This window comes from Cervus elaphus, chromosome 33 (assembly GCF_910594005.1).
Source record: "Cervus elaphus chromosome 33, mCerEla1.1, whole genome shotgun sequence".
NCBI classification, from domain to species: Eukaryota; Metazoa; Chordata; class Mammalia; order Artiodactyla; family Cervidae; genus Cervus; species Cervus elaphus.
Genome location: NC_057847.1, coordinates 35,907,337 through 35,915,167, shown reverse-complemented (window position 1 = coordinate 35,915,167; position 7,831 = coordinate 35,907,337). Strand labels below are relative to the sequence as shown.

Here is a 7,831-nt window from a genome sequence, read left to right as displayed (position 1 = left end):
CATTGAAACATCAAACTAATAGTAATGTCTTAACATAAGATGAGCTAAAAATTAGAGTCTAGGATAATGGAATGAATACAGTAATGTTAGATTTAAAGCAATTGGCAATAAATTATGAGATTATAATGAAAGAGAATTAAAGAGCTTGTTCCCAAAGTAAACAGCTCTTATTTTAAGAAAATAGGTAACTGGATAATCATTGGGTGGCTGCAGTCTCCAAATGGTTATCTAAACCCTCTTTAGAGCATTGTTTTCCTCTTCTGTAACCCAGTTGGATAAAGATATCATTGCTGTCGATAGTCACAGATAACATAGGTGTTCATATAGAGCACCCAATACATCAAGCACTTTGGAAAGTTCAAAGTTGACTGTAAAAGAGCAGGTTCTGAATCTCAAGGAACTGACAACAAAATTCAAACTAACATACTTGAAATATAGAAAATTCAAGTTTATTTGTCTATAACATCTATCACCTGATGTATCTGTTACCTGTGTCTAGTATAATGCTCCTGCTGCTGCTGCTAAGTCGCTTCAGTCGTGTCCGACTCTGTGCAACCCCACAGATGGCAGCCCACCAGATTCCCCATCCCTGGGATTCTCCAGGCAAGAACACTGGAGTGGGTTGCCATTTCCTCCTCCAATGCATGAAAGTGAAAAGTGAAAGTGAAGTCGCTCAGTTGTGTCCAACTCTTAGCGACCCCATGGACTGCAGCCTACCAGGCTCCTCCGTCCATGGGATTTTCCAGGCAAGAGAACTGGAGTGGGTTAACATTGCCTCCTCCCAGTATAATGCTAATAATGCCTTATAAGTGAGTCCCAGAGGCAGTCTAGTTTACCAAACTAAAGTTACTGAAGTTAATGGAATTCTTTCTGAACCAGTCACTAACACATTGCCTTCCTTTCTCTGTTTGTTTGGAACAGGAGGCATCATTTCTGGTCATTCCTTCAGGCTTCTACTTAATATCTCAAACTCTTCTTTTTAATGTTAAAATTTTTAATTGCCAAAATTGCTAAAAATGTTCTCTTGACATACCAGCTCTGATTTCAAGATGTAACTAAAAATAGGGCTACCTGGAATTTAGTGAAGTTGCTCAGTCATGTCTGACTTTTAGCAACCCCATGGACTGCAGTCTACCAGGCTCCTTCGTCCATGGGATTTTCCAGGCAAGAGTACTGGAGTGGGGTGCCATCGTCTTCTCTGGTAGATAGAACTACTATTCCTATTTTATGAATGAAAAAATTCAGACTCTGGAAGGTTAAACAGGGCCACACAGATCACAGTAGTTGAGGTGGGATGCAAAATTAGGTCCATTTGACTTTAAACCAGCAGTTTCCAACTTTTGTGGCACCAGGGACCAATTTCATTGAAGGCAATTTTTCCAGAGACTGGGGTGGGGGGAGGGGGTTGGGGTGGGTGGAGAGAGAATGGTTTGGGCTCAGACAGTAAAACGTCTGCCTACAATGTGGAAGACCCAGGTTCGATCCCTGGGTGGGGAAGATCCTCTGGAGAAGGAAATGGCAACCCACTCCAGTACTCATGCCTGGAAAATCCCATGGATGAAGGAGCGTGGTAGGCTACAGTCCATGGGTTGCAAAGGGTCAGACATGACTGAGCAACTTCACTTTCTTTCACCTTTCAAAAGCATGACATTTATTTTGAACTTTATTTCTATTATTATTCCACCTCAGATCATCATCATTAGATCCTGGAGGTTGGAGATGGCTGCTTTAAACTCTTGTTCTTTTCCATTCTGTCCTACTGCCTCAACTAGACTATGAAGAAACAATCTCCATTCTAGTTTCTTAGGTTGACATCCCCATTCAGACCCTATCCTTTAGAATCCATTTTACAGGCCATACTGATTAGAAGTAACTCATGCCTGTCCCAAGCACTGCTTTCAGTCATAAGGCAAGTGAAACATTTAATTCAAGAATAACACTGAGTCCCACACAATATCTGTGATGCCTGGACTGAAGCTAGAAGCCTATGATTTGGGGAACCTTGGTAGGTAGAAACTTAGGGGGAAAAAAACTAAAAATATCACTTTAAAGTGGCAAAAGTTTCTTATCTGACAAGAGATGGAGAATTCTGGACAGATTTCTTCTGAGAAAACCACACTAAAATGGTCCTTTTAGATAAACAAATAAAAACCAAAGACCTCCTACCAAAAATGGAAACTAGAACTCCTTCAGATGCAAGAATATACATATTCTCTATATTTGAGACCAAGGAAACTTTAAAAGAAATTTCTCACCTAGGAGGCATGACAGTGTTAAGATGTCTCATTATTGAATAAGATTTGAGAGAGTAACGGCCAGAGGCTGATGGATCTGTCATCAAAAGAACATTTGTGAGACTTTAAACAGAAGTAGAACTTCTAGAAGAGGGCACAGCAACCTAATCCAGTACTCTTGGTTGGAGAAGCCTATGTACAGGGGAGCCTGGTGGGCTACAGTCCAGAGGGTTGCAGAGTTGGACATGACTGAAGGGACTGAGCATGCAGACATGCAGAATTTCTTCAAAGTACAAGATTTGAACTGAAGCACAGAATTAAGGAAATGTTTCAGTCTTCCATTCTCTGCTCCAGCACGCTGGTGTTGATAGACTATTTCGCATGGCATCTTCCTTTTTTTTTTTTTTTTTAAGGTTAAAAAATAGGCAAATTTATTGTAGGACACTTGGACAATACGGATAAATGGAATGGAAACGCATATGTATCCTTTTGGAAATTAGCCATGATTTGAATTTAAAAATCATTACAAGCAAAATTTCATTTCATCATGATGCTTTCTTTTGTTTCTTCTTTTCATTTTCTTCTTTTTCTTTTTCAATCTCAGCAACGTATTTTTCAATCTCTTCAGGATTTAAAATCTTGAGGGGTTGATCTCGCCTCATGACAGCCAGCTCTATGTTTTTGCCACCTGACTGAACCACGTCCAGAAGGGCCTTGATAACCAGCTTAATAGTCAGATCATCTGTTTCAATGGCTTCGTCAGTATAATTCTTCTCCAGGAATTCACGCACTGGCTTGGCACCCCGGCCTATAGCATTGGCCTTCCAGGCATGGTATATGCGCGAGGGGTCAGTCTGATACAGTCGGGGGTGCCATCAAAGTCAAAACCCACAATGAGGGCAGAGATGCCAAATGGCCAGCACCCGTTGCTCTGCGTGTAGCGCTGCTTCATACTGGCGATACAACGGGTGATGTACTCCACGGTGACCAGGTCCTCCACGGTCAGTCGGTAGCTCTGGCGTCCACCCGGGCCCTGCTGACGACTATTCTTGCATCAGCAGTAAGGCTGGCAAATGCCATGCAGACATTATCACCAGAGCACAGATCTTCCGCACTGTCCTTTCATCCTGCAGTTTGGACACTGACTTCTCCACACCAAGAACAACAGTGTCTTTCCCTCCAACACCGACCGCAGTCGAGCCCTTCTTCACGGCCTCCTGCGCGTACTCCATTTGGAAAAGGTGGCCGGCGGGCGAGAAAATGGTGATGGTGCGGTCGTAGCTCATGCCTGCTGGATTACGCGGCCCGTCCGGGAAAAGCGGTCCGGGAAAAGCGCACACTCAATGGCCGCACAGCCGGAGATTCACCAACGTTGCTGCGCAGGCGCCGCGCTCGCCCGCCCGCCCCCCGATTACGCTACCCCCCCCCCCCCCCGCTTTTTTTTTCTTTTTTAGCTCTTCATTTTAAGTTTTCAAGGTAAAATTCTATAACTGACAAATGATGAATATGCCTTAGTTTGCCTATTTTTCTTGTATTATCAGGGTCCTGTAATCACAATTATTTTAAAATGATATGAAGTCATTAAAACGGTTTTCGAGCATCTTTGGGAAGGATAGACTTGAAAAAGAGAGATCAGAAGGGAAATGAACAGCTAAAATGCTATTTTGTAATATAATGATGGTTAGGACTGGGGCAACAGCTATGGTGATCAAAAGGAAGCAATATATCTGAGGGACTTTGGTCCCAGTGAGTGGGGAAATTATTTCAAATTTCCCAAAACTTCAAACCTACATCATTACTTTAATTTACTACAACCAGAAATTTAATATTCTACTCTTTTATTTTTTTAATTTCATTTATTTATTTTTGGTTGTACCATGTGGCATGCGGGATCTTAGTTCCCCAAATAGGGATTGAACCTGTGCCCCCTGCACTGGGAGCAGGGAGTCTTAACCACTGAACCATCAGAGAATTCTCAAATGTATTTTAAAAGTAGATACTAATATATCCATCTAGGTAAAAAAAATTTATTAAAATGATCATTTTACAAAAGAGCTTAAAAAGATTAATTAGAAGATTAAAGAGAAATTAAGATATAAAAATGTTTTATGTGAAAGAGGAGAGTGAAAAAATTGGCTTAAAACTCAACAGTCAAAACACTAAGATCATGGCATCCAGTTCCATCACTTCATGGCAAATAGATGGGAAAAAGTGGAAGTAGTGACAGATTTTACATTCTTGGGCTCCAAAATCATTGCAGAGAGTGGCTGCAGCCATAAAAAGACACTTGCTTCTTGGAAGGAAAGCTATGACAAACCTAGCTCAGCTCAGTGGCTCAGTCGTGTCCGACTCTGCGACCCCATGAACCACAGCACCCCAGGCCTCCCTGTCCATCACCAATTCCTGGAGTCTACCCAAACCTGTGTCCATTGAGTCGGCGATGCCATCCAACCATCTCATCCTCTGTCATCCCCTTCTCCTCCTGCCTTCAATCTTTCCCAGCATCAGGGTCTTTTCAAATAAGTCAGCTCTTTGCATCAGGTGGCCAAAGTATTGGAGTTTCAGCTTCAACATCAGTCCTTCCAATGAACACCCAGGACTGATCTCCTTTAGGATGGACTGGTTGGATCTCCTTGCAGTCCAAGGGACTCTCAAGAGTCTTCTCCAACACCACGGTTCAAAAGCATCAATTCTTCTGTGTTCAGCTTTCTTTATAGTCCAACTCTCACATCCATACATGACCACTGGAAAAACCATAGCCTTGACTAGATGGACCTTTGTTGGCAAAGTAATGTCTCTGCTTTTTAATACGCTGTCTAGGTTGGTCATAACTTTCCTTCCAAGGAGTAAGCGTCTTTTAATTTCATGGCTGCAATCACCATCTGCAGTGATTTTGGAGCCCCCCAAAATAAAGTCAGCCACTGTTTCCACTGTTTCCCCGTCTAGGTTGGGGAAATTTGAAATCATTTCCCCACTCACTGGACCAAAGTCTGTCAGATATATTCCTTCTTTTTGATCGCCATAGTTGTTGCATCAATTCAATAATACTAAGTAGCTACTATGTGCAATACCAAAAATACAAAAAGATTTATAAAGTAATCATCTTTAGTTGCTTAATCCATGTCAGATTAGAGATTAAAACAAATCATTGCGATATGGAATGACAAGTATTGTGAGAGAGGTGCTGAAGGAAGAAACTAACAATGGCTGGAGAGGTGGATCAGGTAAAGCATTACACATTATATATGCGTGGCAAGTAAGAGAAAGGGATTGAGAAAGGTGTCCTGGGTTTCTGACTTCACTTACCCTATGAATATATTGTCTTCTGATTTGGATAGAGAATGCAGGAGAGTGACAGTTCTACCTAAGGGAGAACAGTGTGTGAAGTTTGGAGCATCTCTTGGAATGTAGGTACTCTAAATCAGTACCTCTTAAACTTGAAGATGCTTCCGTGAATCATTTGAGGATATTGTTAAAAGTTGGATCCTGATTTAGAAGCTCTGTGGTAGGGCCTAAGATTGTGCATTTCTAACAAGCTCCTACATGATGTCAACATCACTGGTTCTCAAAGTACAGTTTGAATCACAAGACTACAGCGTGCTGATATTTTTCACCTAAAGTGCAAACAAGATTCCTGCTAATGACAAGGTGAGGTTTGTGAAAGGAAAGGAGGGAGGGAGCAAAGGAGAAAGAAAGGAAATAAGAGGAGGCGGAGAAGGAGCGACATAGGCAGAGCAGAGAGAATGAAGATGCTGCAAGAAAAATGAGAAGAAATGTGCACTAGGAAAAAAAGAAGCATGGATAAGTAGCAGCTTGTTAGCAACATAACCTTAGTTGCTTTTAAGTCACATCAGTGTCAAAGGATACCTATCCCACCCCATGTAGAAAATATTATAAAGTGATTTAAAAAAAAAAACTTGTTAGAATTAGAATTTGCCAAAGTTTAGTATCAAAGAGCCAATGTGCACAAGAGAGACATAAAGGCTGTTCTTTTGAACCCAAAGCTTTTATTTTATTTAACCAATGTAATGAATGTTATAGAAGGATACAGTTGGTACATTTGTAGCAAGATGGTCAATACTTTTTTTTTTTATTGTAGTGGTTTTTGCCATACATTGACATGAATCACCCATGTGTTCCCCATCCTGATCCCCCCTCCCGCCTCCCTCTCCATCCCATCCCTCTGGGTTATACTGAAACCCAAAATAACATGAAAAAATTTTTTTTCTGGCAAAAATAGAGAGAAATTCAAGAGACCCAAATCCATCTCCCATTCTATGGGATTTTAGTTTTTAACATTGTTTTGCCTGGTTTTCAACATTAGACTGAATTCTTACAGGCTTAGTAGTTTTTAGTGTGGTCCTGCCAGAAAGGTGGTAACCTCCATGACCTCTCCAAGTCCTTTCCAACTCTCAAATTCTATGGCTGTTTCTCCTTTTATGTGTGAAGGCTTAACTTGTCTTTTCCTATTGCATTCAACTCAACAAATACCTAGCATACTTTGTTTTTGTAAATTTAGTAACTGTTACTCATTTTCATTCAATTATTTATTTTTTTCCATCAAATTGTTTCAAAATGTTTTCAAGCATAACTAAAAGAGAAAATAACCAAATGCCCATAAATGTATTCCATTTTAAGAAGCAATCTCTGGTCTATATACTCTCTTTCTCATCATCTAAACATAGTCATAGACAAGGAAATTACCAGGTTAATAGTAGAAAATAATCATTTACTAGGAAAAAAAGCAAAGGCAAATTATTTTTAGCATTATTTTACCTAGGTAGGTTAGTTCTATCAAATATCTGTTCTGGTGCCAAATTTATGCCAAAAATTTAATTTTTACTGCTTTTATATAACATGTATATGAGTAATAAAAAGTAACTGTGATTACTGAGACATTTAAATAATTATTTTGATTTTTCATTCAGATATCCCAAGTGTTTTAATATTTCACAATAACTTCATTAATCCTTACCTACTCTGATGGTACAGGTAAATACTCTGATTAACCTTGCTTTGGTGCTTTTTTTTTTAAGATAATTGTAAAATAACTTGCAGTGTTGCTGTGTCTGGGGGGACAGGGATAATAGTCAATTCTTGATTCTTACAGTCTTCACTGAGACTATTTTACCACCAAGTCTCAGTGAATGAATTTCTGCAGAATTGACTGATGTTTCTGTTTCTAGTTGTCGCAATTTTTACTTTGTTTTTCAGATTTTATTTTTTAGCAGACCACATTTTGCTTGCCTTCTTACCCTGTCAGCAGTACTTCTTTCATAACTTGTTCATTGGGCTTCTTTCTGGCTCACCTCATTACCAAGTTTTTCTACTTGAACATTCTTCTGGTTAAATGCTTTCTCTTAGTATTATTATACATTGAACTCTTCCTTCAAGGCAGTGTATCTTATTGTGTAATATAAAATTTTATTCCATCTTGGCTAATTTTACTTTAAAATTAAGTCATTTGTTCATCCCAGAGGACACTAAATTGAATACTACCACTTCTGTTCCCTTTCTGCCATTTTTCCTCTTGAAAATCATTCATATACATTTCAGGAGGAATCATCTTCTCCAAACCATTTGCCTAAAATGTATCT

General features: G+C 39.8%; 1 pseudogene across 1 annotated transcript; it reads right to left on the bottom strand.

Annotated features, from left to right (window-relative positions):
* Window positions 1-2,645: 2,645 nt before the first annotated feature.
* Window positions 2,646-3,520, bottom strand: LOC122688408 (annotated as a pseudogene). Its single transcript, XR_006339434.1, has one exon. The product of XR_006339434.1 is annotated as a proteasome subunit alpha type-7-like (transcript).
* Between the last annotated feature and the right edge of the window lie 4,311 nt (window positions 3,521-7,831).